At 41.9% G+C, this 17,684-nt stretch overlaps 1 protein-coding gene across 2 annotated transcripts in view; it reads left to right on the forward strand.

Annotated features, from left to right (window-relative positions):
• The window catches only part of AGBL1 (AGBL carboxypeptidase 1), a 696,557-nt gene that overhangs the window by 418,426 nt on the left and 260,447 nt on the right, over nucleotides 1-17,684 (forward strand). The gene's annotated exons all lie outside the window — the stretch shown is intronic.

The raw sequence follows: 17,684 nt of genomic DNA on the forward strand, positions 1-17,684 counted from the left end.
GACTTAGTGAATGTTCCTCTGTGGGTTCCTGCTGACCTTCCCACTAGCCCGCTTGCCCCTGTATGATGCTCTGGGCTTTTCCCCATTTGCCTCTGCACCCTCATCCCTCAACTCCACCCAGGCAGCTCCTGGAGCTCCCCACCCCCTGCAGTGACCTTAATTATCACCTTGTCAAGTGCACACATTGAGTGCTTTTAATCTGTCCCCAGAAATCAATCCATCCTCTAGATGCATGGCTTTCCTTTAACCCCTTCCTTGAGTTCCTGCCTTGCTCTGGTGGTACATTTCCACCTCCAGGTTTGAAGGGACTCCAAAATAACCTATCCTCTCATTAGAGCCTCGTAAAAAGAGTCTTTGCAACATGTCGGCTCTGAAAATGAACTTGGAAATGGTATTAGCTCTCTTTTTTTTTTCCGCTATAGCATTGCAAGGCCGTCTAAATCCGACTTGCCTCCTGCATGTCCTTTTCAAGTTTGCTCAGTGCTTTGAATATTTCCCTTCAAAGGGAGTGGCTGCTCTTTCCCTCCAGTGAAATCTCTCTTTATTATTTTCTGCTCTCATTGCTTTTGCTAAGTTCCTCGGCAAGCCTCTTCTTCCTTTCCTGGCATTTGCAACCCTTTCAATTTGGAATCACCCGAGAGTTTCCTTAGTGTGAGGTCTTCTTTTGCACGTTGGGCATGAATATAGATGATAATATGACCAAAGGTAACAACTATGCTTGCAGATTTCATTTGGTTACAGGGCCCTGCTTTTAAATCTTTCTGCATTGTTATAACGTGTAGAGCAAGCATGGCTTCCCTGCTGTAGAATTTAGGGGAGTCGCCTGGGATGGTGGGCTGAGTGCAGAATTTGGATGCAGGCAGCATCCAGGTTCAAGTCCTTGCTGTGCTGCTTACCACCCAAGATTTTGTATTGGCCAAATAGGTTACAAATGGCCACAAATTGGGTGGCTTCAAACAACAGAAATTTATTCTCTTGCAGTTCTTGAGGCTCTAGGTCCTTGCCTTTTTCCTAGTTTCTGGGAGTGTCAACAACCCTTGCCCTTCCTTGACTTGTAAACATATCACCCCAGTTTCTACCTTCTCCTACACATGCCTATCTTCTCTGTGTCTTTGTGTCCTTTTCTTTTCTTAAGGACACTGGTCATTGGACTTAGGGTCCACCCCAAATCCAGTACAATATCGTCTCCAGGTCCTTAATTTAATTCCATCTGAAAGATACTATTTCCAAATAAGATTACATTTACAGGTACTGGGGGTTAGGACTTGGGCATATCTTTTTAGAGGACATATGCAACCCATTATAACCTTAGTCAAACTCTTCTGTCTCAGCCTGTTTTCTCATCTATAAAACAGAAATAACATTGCCAACCAGTAGAGTTTGTTGAGAGGAAGTAAGTCACAAAATATTTGGAAATAAATCACAACCCTTGGCATTATGGTTGGGCAGATAGTAAGTGTTGAGTAAAATATTCATTCCCTTTTCCAAAATTCCAGTTACAGAGGGCTCCTGACTTATGATGGTTTGACTTAAAATGTTTTGACTCTAAAATGGTGTGAAAGCAGGGCGCCTGGGTGGCTCAGTCAATTAAGCATCCAGCTTTTGGTTTCTGCTTAGGTCATGATCTCACAGTTTTGTGAGTTCAAGCCCTGCATCGGGCTCTGGGCTGACAGTGAGGAGCCTGCTTGGGATTCTCTCTCTTTCCCTCTCTCTCTGCTCCTCTCCCACCTGCGCTGTCTGTCTCTCTCAAATAAATAAACTTAAAAAAATTTTTTTAAATGGTATGAGAACGATATACATTCAGTAGAAACTGTACTTAGAATTTCAAAGTTTGATCTTTTTCTAGGCAGGTGATATGCAGTAAGATCCTTTCTGGATGCTAGGCAGTGACAGCCAGCCATATGGTCATGAGGGTGAGTAACCGATACCCTGATGACCGTTCTGTACCCATTGCAACTATCCTGTTTCTCACTTTTGGTACAGTGTTCAATAAATTACGTGAGGTATTCAATGCTTTATTATAAAACAGGGTTTGTATTAGATGATTTTGCCCATGGGTAGGCTAATGTGAATGCTCTGAGCACATTAATTAAGGTGGGTGAGGCTAAGCCATGATGTTGGGTAGGTTAAGTGCATTAAATGCATTTTCAACTTAAGGTATTTCCAGCTCATGATGAGTTTATTGGTACATAACCTCATTGTAAGTTGACAATGATCTGTACTCCTCTGGTATGTCACTTTGGAAAATGGATGTGATCTTATTTTACAGACTGGAAAATTAATTTTCACACATCTAGTGCCATATTACTATATAAAATGGGTAAATAAGTTTTCCTCTTAATAATTCATCTGAAAGACAAAGTTGGAAATTTGGGCAGGAAGGGATCCAGACAAAAGCCAGGCAGGTCTAATCCTTTCAGTCGATAAATATATATTGAGCACCTACCATGTCACTAAACACTGACTAAAAAAGACAAGAGCCCAAGTCTCATGGAAAGATAGATAATAAATAATAACAATAAATATGTAATATAATTTCAGGTAGCTATAAATAAAATAGAGAAAAATGAAACTGGAAAAAGATATGGAGCATGATGGAAAGCAGGGGGAAAGGGTGAGCTTTGAAAAAGTAACATTTAAGGCAAGTTCTGAATGAAGTGAAAGGTCATCCCCTGCAAGAGGCCAGGGGATGCACATTCTCAGTGGAGAGAACAACAAATGCAAAGGTCCTGTGGAAGAAGGAGGAGAAACAGGACAGTCAGGATAGCTAAAACACTGGGTCATGGGGTTGCATTTGGAGGAGACAGGAGGTAGATCATGTAGAGCTTGGTAAATCAGGGTTGAGATTGGACCGACAGGTCTTACTCAGGTGCTGGGTAAGATCCAGTGACCAACAGAGCACTGTGTCCAAGGGTGACAGTTACCACATTTTGCAGTCTGGAAAGGTAGCCAGCAATGTGGACCGAGTTGTCTAGGTTATACCAAACTTGGCCTTTTTCCAACTCTGGTCTCTCTCTGCTGGCATGTTCTTTGCCTACTGGCCACACTATTCTCAAACCATGGGAATATCACCATCTCTGGATGCTTGTTCTTGCTCTCTTTCTATTTCATTCTATTCTATTTTGCTTTCTATTTTCATTATCTGATGGAAGTAGATGGTAATATTCCAAGACGCTTCTAGAAATCAACATATGCCAAAAGATGCGTTCAGTCTGTCAATTCCTTCAGTACAAATGACAAGATGGTGCTTTTATAAATAATTTCATAAAATTACAAATCCTGTTAAGTGAGTTTACTTATGGTGACAGCTGTTGCTATATGTTCACCTGAAGCTACACTCTGTTGTGCACTTTACCTAGAAGAGGCCCTAGTTAGATTTAATCTCATTTCAGTCTCATGTGCTACAGTGCTCAATTATTTAATAAAAAAAAACTCACAGGATAAAAGCAAGCATGAAAAGATAAAACTGGAATTAGAGGCCTTTCTAGAAGAGAAGGAAAAGAGATTGCAAATGCTTGGGGAGAATGGGACAGAGTAAAAAAAAATGCTGACCAGGGGTGCCTGGGTGGCATAGTCGGTTAAACGTCCAACTCTTGATCTCAGCTCAGGTCATGATCTCACTGTTTGTGAGTTCGAGCCCCACATTAGACTCTACACTGATGGTGTGGAGCCTGCTTGGGATTCTGTGTCTCCTTCTCTCTGTCCTTCCCCTCCTAGTGCTCTCTCTCTCTCTCTCTCTCTCTCTCTCTCTCTCTCTCTCTCAAAATAAATAAATAAACTTATAAAAATGCTCAACAGCCACACGACAGGCCAGACATCTGTGAATAGTGTTGCCTTACTGTGGTGTAAATAATTTTGCAAAATCCTGTCTCCTAAACTTCTCTGGGAAGACACTGACTGGTAAGTCTCCTCATTCCTGCTATTGGAAATTCACTCTGTATCAAGAGCGAGTCAAGCGAGAGTTTTATGTTCAAAGTATGAGCTTGATTTATATTGATAGCTTCAATTTAACACAACAGCATATGACAACTATCAGCCCTTGATCAAGCTGTGGGACATGGGACACGTTCAACATTTAGTAACATGTGTTGAGCACCTACAGGTGCACAGTGCCCTTGGTGGGTTTGGTACAGTGCTGTGGAGAGAAAGGTATGGCCTCTGCCCTATGGAGGAATTTGGTATCGATTTGGAGTCAGTTCCTCTGGTCTTCCCCTCTGTTCTTTCTGCTTCCTCTCTTGGATTTATTCTGGATTAACCGAGGCCAAAAAGGCTACACGTAAATCTCATGGGGGGCAGTGGAGGACCAGTGAGTATGTACTGAAGCCAAAAGCCCCTGGTGGTCCACTAACTCAGACAAGCAGCTCTCACTTCCTGTGCACCTGTCTCCTACAGTCTTTGTTTTACAAAGGGACGCTCTGCTGTGATGAACCAACCTGGCCACAGGGTGTCACAACTGCCCCAGAGACTTCTGACTCTCTCGGGAGAGGTCTAAAAGGTCAGACCCCAGCAACTTCTGCCTACATTGCTGAATGAGTCAGCCAAGCTGCTACAGAAATCACCCAGAAGGTCACTGATGCCAGGACTTGCCAGAATGCCTCCAAAATGGCACCTCCGACATTTTGAGGCTCCTTGTGTAGCAGGAAAGCAGGCAAGTGCTGGCTTGCCCCATGAGTCAGGTGAGGGGTGGGGACAGCCTAGACCAGCTCCATACTGGCTCCCTTGTAGGCCTTCAGTTAATCAGGCCCAGTGTGTCACTGGAGGGATTCACCTCATTTATGTGGGGAAGGATCTGGCAGAGATTGAAGAGATAGTGATTTTAATGCTGGCTCTGCTTCCTTCCCACTGGTGATCAACGTACTGGGCCTTGGTTTCTTTACCTGTAAAATGAAAGCAAAGCTTCAACTCCAGTTTTACGATCTGTTATTTTGCTGGCCATTTCAATTTTATTGTCTTATTTGGCTTTGGAAGCCTCCAAAGTAGGAAGAATCCATCCCCTTTACAGGCACAGAAACTGAGTTTCTGGAAGTCTGAAAAAAAATTCCACAGAATAGATATTGCAATCCAGATCTGCCTGGAATAAGTGCATCATAATCAAGATGCGAATTTACAAACTACACACAAGACTCTCCTGAGTCCTGGGAATTGGGTTTAAGACCTGATGAGATAAAAGGCACAGAGAATGTATTTGAATTAGATTCTGTGAAAGGCAAATTCTGGATCTTTGGATGGAAGCTACATCTGATTTGTGAATCAAATGTAAAGAACAAAACAGGATCAGGGGCACCTGGGTGGCCCGATCATTGAGTGTCTGACTCTTGATTTTGACTCAGGTCGTAATCTCATGGTTTATGAGTTTGAGCCCCCATGTCAGGCTTTGCCTGCTTGGGATTCTCTCTCTACCTCTCTCTCTGTGCTCCCCACCCTAAAAATAAATAAATAAACTTATTTTTTTTTTAAAAAAAGAACAAAATAGGAACACACATCAAGGGAAAAATGGAAGGAGAAAGGAGAAACAGAAGAAGGAAAACAAATTTCAATTATATCTAATCAATATTTAATGAGTTTTTCCCTTCAGAAAGTTACTGGTTAGGGTCACAAAAGACACGTGACTCTCCAGAGCAAGTGATAATCTGGCCACACCAATATCTAAATGCAAAGGAGAATAACAAAGGACAGGGAAAGAACAAGCAAAGAACTCTTGGAAGACAAGGGGAAGGAAACCAACCACATACCATTGGTGGATCCCATGGCACTGCCCTAGTGCCATGGAGAAGGTGTTATTTCAATTGGATCTCAAAGAAAAGTGGGATGTCAACAGATATTAATACAAGGGATGAACTAACTGAACAAAAGAAATGCATGGACAGAAGTTAGAAAAAAGTTGCATTTGGAAACATTTTCTTGGTGGTCTGTCTTATTGAAGTGATGGAGACATAGGGGAGAAAGACCTGGAAAAGTTCATTTGGAATCCTGTTGTAGAGAATCTTCTTAAAAGACAGTTTTGAACTTGATGGACAAGGAGGGACCAATAAGAGTTTTGAGGCAAGCTATTGATAACATTTTTATAAAGACGCCTTTGTCTATTGTATTGTGTTGGATGGGTTCTAGAGACAGATGGGAAACCCAGATAAGTAGTTAGTGAAACAGCCTTCATAAGAGATAATGAAGTCTCGAACTAACCTGGTCACAGTGGGAATGAAAACCAGGAGCTGCTAGAGACACCACAGCATGTACTTGAGGACTTGGCATCTGATTAATTTAGGGCTTGGAGTATCACAATAGCTGAGGTTTTGAACCTCTATGGAAAATGACAGTGGGCACTTTTGAGTCAAGGCAGAAAAATCAGGAGGTTGGGAAGCTTTGGTAAAATTAATGGGAGGAGGTATATCAAGAGAAAAGAAGATGGAAATAAGTGAAATACTAAGGATGGCTTATCCTATGATGGAATGAATGTGAGAAAGTAAAGCCAATGGAAAAACAGAGTAACCACCAGCTGAGGGACAGAGTTACAGAAGAAGAGAAGCCTAAAAAAAGAAGCAAGGTCAGTAGTGTCAGATGCCTCAGGGATTAAGGAGGACTGGGGGTACTCAGGAGAAGAGCACCGTTGGCCTTTTGAGTGGTGCTTGGCATGACTGTCATTTTCTCTGAACCCCGAAGTTCTGTCTATTGGTGCCTTTGTACACATGGCATCCAACCCAGCATCCCACCCACCGAATGTGCTCAGTGCATATTTGCTGAATGGAGAAAGGAAAACACACGAACAGTGCTGTTTAGAAAGCTGTAGGCATGGAAACCAAGTTGTTAAAGAGGGAGTGGCTTCTGAGCAGAAGCAGGCAGTGAACACCCTCTGTCTCTCTGAATGGTTCTGAAGGGCAAGACAGAATGGAGCTCTGGACCGGTGTAGTCCTTCCACACTTGAGGCTTGTCATGTGGGCTGCTGGGTTTCTGGTTCAATAGGTCTGGGATGATGCCCCCTGAATTTTCACTCCAAGTTCCTAGATGCTGCTGATGCTGCTGGTCTAGTGAAGCACTGAGCTAATGAAAAGTTCCCTGGATATTCAGTTAGACAACCTAGATGGAATCCCAACCCTTTCTCTTATTTGCTGTCTGACTTCAGGCATCTCTCTGTCCTATCTCCTTGTATGCAAGACGAGGATCTTATCTATACCCAGGGGTTGTGTCTACCATACAGTACATACCTAAAACACAGTGGCTGAACTCAAATTAAAAAAAAAATTAATAAGACAGGGAATGGTTGAGCTTGAAAAGGTAGCATAGAGGAGGAAAATATTTTTATTTTGCTTATTTAAGAAATGGGGAGATCTGTGCCTGTTTGGGAACAACAGATGTGGTCTGAATCAGCTGATCTCTGTGAAACAGCGTATGATTTCGGAGCTGGCTGTGTGAGCAGGATACATGAGCCTGAAGGCAAGCTTTATCATCTTCCTTGGACAGAGTTAAGCGTAGCACCCAAACCACACACATTTAGAAGGGGAAGAATAAAATGAAGCACCCTTTGAATCATACATAGATGCGAAATTTGCTTTCAATAAAAATGGAGATGAGGCTGGAGCCAGATAGCCATCAGCTTGGTCCAAGGTACAAAGGTTTAATTTTTTATGTTCGCATTTAGTCATTTTTATGATACCGGCTTCCCAGCTCATTTCTGAATAAATCCATGCTGCATTGAAACAAATGCCAAAGAAACAGAAAAACCCCTCTCAGAATTTCCCGTCCATATTTATAGTGAGTTGACAGATATTGTATTTCCTTCATTTCAGGCTCTAATCAATTCATGGCTAAAAGGGGGAAAAAAAAAAAGGAGAGAGAGAGAGAAAAGAAAATAGATGAACAATTTGTATGGGGCTTCTGGTCATTACCCTTCTGTTATAACTCTTATTAGCAGAACAAATTAGCATTACATTAATAAGTATAAGCAGAGAGGATGCAGTCACCAATGCAGATGCCTACTGCAGTTACAGATACATTGCTACCATTTGCTTTCTAAATCCGCCATCTTTAATTTTTCAATTTAGTACTTTGAAGATGTTAGAAGTTTCTCTTCCTCCTTCTATGTTGTCAGGATGTGGGTCATAGGGTGAGAGGAAGTGGCTCTATGTCTATGCAGCTTCTTTTATGTATAAGGAATGAACGTGCCTTGCTTGTGTGCTTTGGGCACTACGAATCCAGATCCTTCATATCCTTGTTACCCTCTTGGCTGTTGGTGGGACTGTGTCCCAAGCACTGACAAAGAAAACCAGCCTGTTCCATGATAGTATGTGGAACTCAGCTCTGATGGATCTTGTCACTGAACTACCAGGGACTTCTGAACAACACTGCCATCAACAGTGGATTAAAATGAGGATTTAGCAAAGCAATGGCTCTCTGGACTCCACCCCAGACTTAGAGGAGGGGGACTTAGGGACAATGGTGCCCAGGTGAAAGAGAGGTCCACTGTGTTTCTCAAACATTAATCTGCATACGGACCACCTAGGGTTTTAGTAAGAAACCTATCTGATTTCAGAAGCTCTCACAAATGCAGATGCTGGTGGTCCATGAACCATACTTTGAGTCACCCTGAAATTCCCTTCTCTTGCCCTGGCCAGTGATGAGTTTCGGCTTCCTCAGTGTAACTCTGTCACCTGTGATAAGAGCAACCTGAGCTTTGCTTATAGAGCTCCAGAGAGCCACACAGCTTTTCTTTCAGAGCAAAAGAAAATTAATCAGTAGGATTGAAATCATACAGGGAAAACCTCTTGATTTTTTCCCCAAGATATAGAGGCAAGTGAGAGCATGAAGTAATAAGATTGTGCAGTGATAACAGTGGAGTTAGCCTGTTTATTCTAGCCCTAGTTATTAATTTTCAGGAATGGCTTTCTCATGTCACAGGTTCCTAAGAAGAAGCAAGGGGAAACCTGGATTTGGGGAGAAGAAAAGGAGTCACATTTACTGAGCACTCTTTGTGCTCTGCTTAACAAACATTTCAGGTTTTAATCTTAGCAACAGCTTTGACAGGTCGGTAATATCATATATCAAAGATAAAGGAATTCAGTGGGGCTTAGAGAGATCTGGAGAGATTCAGTAACTTGCCGAGAGCTAAGTTTACTAGGAAGACCTAAGCCCGTGTTCCTCTATTTAGAAAAAATGCTGTTTCTGACTTCGAGACCTGTAGTTTAAGTTAAGTCCTACTAGTATCTTTTATTGATCTCTTTGTATCATTTCCCATGAGCTATGTATGGCAGCCTGAGTACCAGATTCTCCTGGAAGGATAAGCGCATGTCCCTCATGAGATGATGGAATGTTTCCTGGTCTCACAGGGATCCCCAGGGAGATGTAGAAAAAGCTTGTTGGGGTGGCCAGAGGGTCCAGCGGTCTCTTCCAGAACCCCCCAGGCCCTGGATCTTTTTCTTGTCTGAGCTGCTGCCCTTCTACAGAGCTGGCTGCCTCCTTCCACTGTCCCTGCCTCCACCCCATGTCACTCCTTTTTTTGCTGAGGATTTCTGGAAACTAGCAGTCTGCCCTTGTTCCCATGGGGTTCCCTGCTCTTCTAGTGGTTTTGAATATTCATCGGGTTTTGAATTACATAGTTGCTACTCATGATTGAGGGAGGAACTTGTGTGTGCCACACCATCCATTCAAAACAATCAGATCTGGCTCCTGGAAGTCAAGATTCTTAATGTCCTTTCTCACAACCAGGGCAGACACCAAAGCTCATCATATTTGTCTGCACAAGGGCTGCCTCGACTAGCCTGTGATATTCTTTAGTTGGGCTCACCTAGAAGTAAAGGAATGTGAACAAGTATGACTTACCACTGCTTTTTATATGAATGCGTGGAATATATTAGGGGCGTCCTCCATCAGCATCATTTTGTTTTCACAGTTAATTTGCAAACAAGATTTTGCTAATGCTATTGCTGATTTCTTTCTTATCCTGTCATTGGCGGAAATTGTTTTGCTTCAAATGAACCAAGATTTGCTCACTTGCATTGTTCAATTATTAACCAATAAGTGCCTCCCAAAATCCAAAAGCCCTATGTGAAGGCAAAATGGATAAGAACTTTCTAGATTTGGTGGACAATGGGAAACTTAACAGTAGGTACACATAACCAAGTCTTCATGTGATAAGTTAAAATCTACACAGACACATGGTAGTGGAAATTGAGAGCAATAAAGACAAAGAAAATATCTTTTTTTTTTTTTGCAAACAATATTCACTAATCCATTTATTCAAAAATTTGTATTGGATGCTTACTATAGACAGAAGCTGTTCTAAGCGTCAGGATTTTTTTTTCCATATACATTCTTTATTATAATACAACAACTAAAAGTTTGTATTTTACTTTTTTAAAATTTATTTTGTTTAATTTTAACTTGTTTTTTTTTTTATTTACATCCAAATTAGCATATAGTGCAACAATGATTTCAGGAGTAGATTACTTAATGCCCCTTACCCATTTAGCCCATCCCCCCTCCCACAACCCCTCCCATAGCCCTCGGTTTGTTCTCCATATTTATGAGTCTCTTCTGTTTTGTCCCCCTCCCTGTTTTTATATTATTTTTGTTTCCTTTCCCTTATGTTCATCTGTTTTGTCTCTTAAAGTCCTCATATGAGTGAAGTCATATGATTTTTGTCTTTCTCTGACTGACTAATGTCACTTAGCATAATACCCTCCAGTCCCATCCACGTAGTTACAAATGGCAAGATTTCATTCTTTTTGATTGCCAAGTAATACTCCATTGTATGTATGTATGTATGTGTGTGTGCACACACATACACACATACATAAATACCACATCTTCTTTATCCATTCATCCATCAATGGACATCTGGGCTCTTTCCATACTTTGGCTATTGTTGAAAGTGCTGCTATAAACACTGGGGTGCATGTGTCCCTTCGAAACAGCACACCTGTATCCTGTGGATAAATGTCTAGTAGTGCAATTGCTGGGTCATTGGGTAGTTCTGTTTTTAGTTTTTTGAGGAACCTCCAGACTGTTTTCCAGAGTGGCTGCACCAGTTTGCATTCCCACTAACAATGCAAAAGAGATCCTTTTTCTCCACATCCTCAGCAACATCTGTTGTTGTTTGAGTTGTTAATGTTAGCCATTCTGACAGGTGTCAGGTGGTATCTCATTGTGGTTTTGACTTGTATTTCCCTGATGATGAGTGATGTTGAGCATGTTTTCATGTGTCGGTTGGCCATCTGGATGTCTTCTTTGGAGAAGTGTCTATTCAAGTCTTTTGCCCATTTCTTCACTGGATTATTTGTTTTTTGGGTGTTGAGTTTGATAAGTTCTTTATAGATTTTGGATACTAACCCTTATCTGTCATTTGCAAATGTCATTTGCAAATATCTTCTCCCATTCTGTCGATTGCCTTTTAGTTTTGCTGATTGTTTCCTTCGCTGTGCAGAAGTTTTTATTTTGATGAGGTCCCAGTAGTTTAGGTAATGAGACTATTCCAAACTTAGATAGTGGTAAGGGTTGTGTACAACTCTGAATAAACTAAAACAACTTGCTTGTACACTATAAAGGGTGAATGTTATGATAGGTGAATTATATCTCAATAGAACTGTTGTTTAAAAAAAGAAAAAGAAGAAAAACTGCATTTTAACACCTTTGTTATTTTTTTTTAATATAAATTCTCATTAGTTAACATAGAGTGCCATATTGGTTTCAGGAGTAGAATTCAGTGATTCATCACTTACATATAACACCCAGTGCTCATCACAAGTGCCCTGTAGCCCATCTCCCACCCACCTCCCTCCATCAAACCTGTTTGTTCTCTATCCTTAAGATTCTCCTGTGGTTTCTTTTCCGCTATCCTTGTTACCTCCCTGACCTTCCCATATATTCATCTGTTTTGTTTCTTAAATTCCACATATGAGTGAAATCATGTGGTATTTGTCTTTCTCTGTCTGACTTCTTTCGCTTAGCATAATATGCTCTAGTTCCATCCATGACGTAAATGGCAAGATTTCATTCTGTCTGATGGCTAAGTAACATTCCATTGTGTGTGCGTGTGTGTGTGTGTGTGTGTGTGTGTGTGTGTGTGTGTGTATCACATCTTCTTTATCCATTCATCTGTTGATGGACATGCGGGCTCTCTCCATAGTTTGGCTCTATATAGAGAACCTATATATTAATGCTACTATAAACATTGGGGTTCATGTACCCCTTCAAATCTGTACTTTAGTATCCCTTGGGTAAATACTTACTAGTAACAATTGCTGAATTGTGGGGTAATTCTATTTTTAGTTTCTTAAGGAACCTCCGTACTGTTCTGCAGAGTGGCTGCACCAGTTTTCACTTCCACCAACAGTGCAAGAGGGTTCCCCTTTCTCTACATCCTCACCAACACCTGTTGGTTTTTTGTGTTGTTAATTTTAGCCATTCTGACAGTGAACACCACTGGTTTAGATAAACTCACACAAACTGGCTGAAGCCAGTGTCACTGAGAAAACCATGGGTATAAAAATGTTCAATTTCATGTACATTAAGTTGCCCTATCCTCCCCCCCTTAAATGGCACAATCGTCACACGATAGTTTTCTCTAAATTATCCTCATAAGCATTGGTTTCACAAGAGATGGCATGTTCCATTTGTGTGTCTTCATGGTGGTCTACAAGGGAGCCCCCTGGAGGCATGTCGAAGAGTTAGCACATGCTGTATAAACTAATAAAATTGTTTTGTGAATTAGAAGAAAAACCATTTTATTAAGTTTATAAAATCTTATTTAAGAGCTGTGAAGAAGAGAGAGGATATGTGCTTCTATTTAAGCCTAAAAACTCTAGAGTTTTCATTCATAACTTCATTTCTTGCCCTGTTTTTGGATGACAGGGGATATAGACTTTGTTTGTTTCTCATTTCTGAGTCATTATCAAAGGCAAAGTACTACTGCTTGAATTGTTACTCAGGTTGCCGTGGAGGTGACTTAGAGGAGAAGCAGGTAGATGGTACTGGGTGAAGGCTAATATAAGAGATCCAGCCTACTATTTGCTGTTCTCGCCAAAGCCGTCATTTAAGGACCCAGCTGTGTTTGACAGTTAACCCTGAGTTCTTGGTCAGAGAAAAGTAGCTTGGTGCTGGGTGTGAACCCAGCTTTTGTGGGGACTTCAACTGAACTTGGGGAATCCTTTTAAAAAATTTAAAAATAGCTGCTGAAGTGAATATCTGTTTAGAGTGACAAGGGATATAACAAATCACACAGGCAACAATGGCGTCAGATCTCACCAACACAAAAATAACTCATTCCAAGTATTGTATCCCCTCTCCTTCCCTCCTGCTGGTGCCAGGAGCTATAGGATGGATGTGGAATATAATAGAACCACTCCTGGCCCTGACTTATTTGTGGCATTGCTGGCTGGGTCAGCCCAGCTGGAAGTGGGGGAATTATTGGAAGGTCCTTCTACACCAGGATGATAGCAATGACTTAACTACACATGGGATTCACTATGAACCTCATAGATGGATACCACGAACCAGAAGCTAGGTGTACCTCATTCTGCAGCAACCAACACAGATGCTTATTGAAGTTGCAGATACACTGCTACCATTTGCTTGCAAAATCCAACATCTTTAACTTCTCAATTTAGTTCATTGTAGATACTAGAAATTTCTCTTTATATAGGATCCTCCTGTGTGGTCCTCCTTCTATTTCTCCTGAGTGTGATGCCCCAAATGCCATGCCTACCTGCCATGGTCATCACCTACCATACCACATAACAGGAAATGTGATGGAGGGGAATGGGAAAGTAGCAATATCAGAGAAGAGGGAGAGGCATTGTTACCTCATTGCTATTGAAATACTCGCTTATGGGTCACCTGGGTAGCTCAGTTAGTTAAGCGTCTGACTTTGCCTCAGGGTGTGATCTCAGGGTTCATGGATTCAAGCCTCGCATTGGCCTCTACAATGACCATGTAGAACCTGCTTGGGATTCTCTCTTTCTCTCCTTCTTTCTCTGCCCCTCCCCCACTTGTGCACACATGCGCGTGCTCTATCTCTCTATCTCAAAAATAAATAAATAAAACTTAAAAGAAGAACTACTCACGCAAATTTTATAATAATAGGGCCCTGGAAGGCATCTGTTAGTAAGGGATCCTGAAGTGTCAGCTTCTTCAGCTTCATGGTAAGTATGTCTTCACTGTCCCCTTTCTTCAGAGACATTTTATAGATGTCCATTCAAATAAACCTGTTTTCCCCACTTCATCTGGGTAATTTTATAGGCATAAAGAGTTTATGGGACATTTTGAAATATTCCAGTTTAATATAGAGGGAATACCGAAGAAGAGACAGCTGAGAAATTTTTCTTTAATTTGTAAATACGTATTTTCCTAGTATTCCCCCACTGAAAAAATTCTGATATTAGAAGTGCAAACTTCTTTTCCACTCATAAAGTACATTAAAAACAAAAACAAAAACAAACCCTTTGGAATATCTTCACTGCGGGAGTATATTAGATTACTGAGTCACTGTGAGTTAGAAATTTTAAATCTTATCATAGTGGCTTACTGCATCCCATCGAACCATCACTGCTATATATCTAGAAAGTCAGGAAAAGATCACATTCTTTAATATATTTAACCAAAACACCATGAAACCATCTCTAAAGACTCATAAGACACAATTAAGTTGTCTTATCCATTCAATACATATTTATTAGTGCCAATTACATGTAGGGCTCTGTGTTGGACCTAAAGTAGATTTAGAGATTTATAAGACACAGACCCTGTCCTCAAGGAGCTCATAAATTTTTTAGACAGAATAAGGCATGTACACAAGTAACTATAATAAAAATGCTTGGTAACAGGTAGATAAAAAGAACTGTAAAATTCAGAAGAGGGAGAGAATCATCCAGTCACTTATTAGAAGATAGGGAGAGTTGAACAAAATGTGTTTGGTCCCTGCCCTCACAGAGTTTGTAATCTAATGAGGAAGACACGCATTAAATAACACGGTCATGAATATATCATTGTAAATTGTGATGTGTTATAAAAAATGGATTTTGAGATACAATGAAAGAGGGCCCTGATTATGATTGGAGGGCCACAAGGTCTGAGAAGGTGACATGTCAGGGAAGGCTGAGTACTGAGTGTGTGTGACTTAAGTGGATGGGCTAGAATGTTCTAGGCAGAGCGATACAGAGGTGTGAAAGTTCTAAGGCTGGAGAGAGCGTGGTGGGTTTACAGAGCTGAAAAAGGTGAATGTGGTGAATTACAAGAGGGGTGAGTGTGACAGGAGGTCGTTCACAGAGGAAGGGCAGAAGCTGAACCCTGGAGGAACTTACAGGCATGTTAACCTTTCTGTGCTATGGGAATTCTTTGGAGATACAACAGATATTACTCTAGTATGATGTAGAGTATGGCTTGGAAACAAGTACATGAGGTTGCTGGAGTCATCCCGGGGAGATGATGGTGACGTGGACGAGGGCAGAGGCAACGGAGGAAAGCAATCCAGTGGTGGTACAGGTAGAATTAAAAACAAAACAACAACAAGCACCTGGATGTGAGTTGTGTGGGGAGAGTAGAAGAGAAGAACTATTTCAGACTATTTATTTTCATATTAGAATCTTAATTCTGTGGCAAGACTGTAGGCTTTCTGAGGCTGTGGACATATTTTCTGCTTCATTCATGCTCCGTGCGGCATTAAGATCATAGAAGGCGGTTAAGAACTACCGATTTGAAATGTGTTGTGCTGGGTTTCCTTAGCCTTAGCTCCTCAGGGTTCTCTCGTTCTCTTTCTGTCTGCTCTGTGTTTCCTTCCTGATCAGAACCTTGAAGGAAGAACAGGAAAAAATATCTTCACATCTTAACCATCTCTTTCACCTTAGCATGGGCTAGAGATGCCGACGGTTCCTGCTCTTTCCGTGCCCGTCCTGACAGGACCGTCAACGTGGTAGCAGTTGGTAGCCCTGCAGAGATAAAGAACTGAGGGCAGCAGTCAGTATGGATTCTGTTTTGCAGAATTACCAGAGGCACGGGACTTGACGATGGCCTTATATGCATCTCGCACATTCTCATGCATACGTCACAGAAAGCGGCGTATGGTCCGGCTCTTTTCAGGGATCTCCAGAGGAAGCGGTGCTCTGTTCTCACTGCCATCTGCATCTCCTGGCCTGTCTTGGAGTAGAAGGGCTGCAGTCCAGCTGTCATCATTTTGTTCCTCCGTCTTGTGGAGAGCAGCTCTGGGTAATGAGCTCTGAGGCCCAAGGGGCTGCTCTGGCAGGTACGTTGGACTTAGTGGAAGTAGGTTCCTCCCCCTTGGAGACCCGTATCAGCCTTGCAAGGTGTTCTTCACATACCACGTCAGTGTCTAAACAATCCGAATGTGGAACTTGAATTAGGGAGAGGGTCAGGTTGGTTTGGAGAAGTGATGAGAAGCTTCTGAGAGGAAGAGCAAAATGAAAGACAAGGTAAATGCCAATTGGATCGGCCATCTTGCTGAGTCACAAAGTACCCAAAACTTAGAGGTCTAATAAAAACACCGAATGTTACCTCAGTGTTAGCGTCAGAGTCTGGGCATGGCTTCACTGGGTCGTCTGCCTCAGGGGTCTCTCCATTACATGCAGTAAATGTGCCTGCTGGTCTGTAGTCATGATCAGCTCAGCCTGGTAAGGGGACACTTCCGAGCTCACACAGCGGTGGTTGGCAGGATTCAGTTCCTCACTGGCTGTTGGCTGGAGGCTGCCTTGCATTGCTCTCCATGTGGGCCTCTTGCTGTGATGTTGCTGTTTCATCCACCTGTGTAAGAGAGAAGGCACTAGAGAGAGAAGATGCAAGGTGGGACTCATGGCTGTTTGTAACCTAATCATAGAAAAGTCATCTTACTGCCCTTGCTGTACGCTGTTCACTAGAAGCAAGTCACTAGTTTTAACTCACACTCAAGAAGAGGGTATCACGCAAAGGCATGCATATAGGAGATGCAGGTCATTGAAGGTCATTGTAGAAGTCTGCCTACCCTGGTGACCTTGGATTAGATCTAGTTGCAAATATTAAAACTGTCATGGCACAGGGAGGGAAGAGAAGGAGTTTCTTTCGTTAAGTACCTGGAAGGTAATTCCATATACTTCTACATAGAAAGGACTCCAAAGTGTTACTCTGGTATTGAGCTCTGATTTAGGCTCAGATTTATGTGGTGGTCAGAGAAACAGTCTGGTGGCCAAAAGTGGTTTCTCATTGATTCAAGTTATTTACTACTGTTTCTCAAATATCATGGAGTACACACATCTACAGAACACCATCTCTCCTGAAAATCCCATTTTATGCCCCCACCCACTTAACTCATCCACTATACATATGGTTGCTCGAGAATTGCTATCTTTCTGTCTTCCCCCAAACAACTTCCCCAGTCTCTTGTTCTTTCTTTTCTCCCAGTTCTAGATTACAAAAGTCCAGAGAGGGAAACCTGGTGCAGCCCAGAAATGGTCCAACAATCGCTGAACCCTCTGTGGAGAGTGGAACGAACAGTTGTCTTTCGCAGGCAGGGGAGGGGAAAAGCTGGAAGCCCACATATACTATTATTTCTCATCACATAACATTCATTTGGGTGCAGGTTTTATCTCTCTAACCAGATTGCAAGCTCCTTGAAAGCATACTCTTATCTTCTGCTTTCTCATATTCCTCTGTAGCAAGCACTGGGCTGAGATGGGATGGGCAGGTGCATCTGTGCTGGGCTGTGACATTTT

Source organism: Lynx rufus, unplaced genomic scaffold, assembly GCF_022079265.1.
Source record: "Lynx rufus isolate CCGP_SWC_20201006 ecotype Redwood Valley unplaced genomic scaffold, mLynRuf1.p SCAF_21, whole genome shotgun sequence".
Classification (NCBI taxonomy): Eukaryota; Metazoa; Chordata; class Mammalia; order Carnivora; family Felidae; genus Lynx; species Lynx rufus.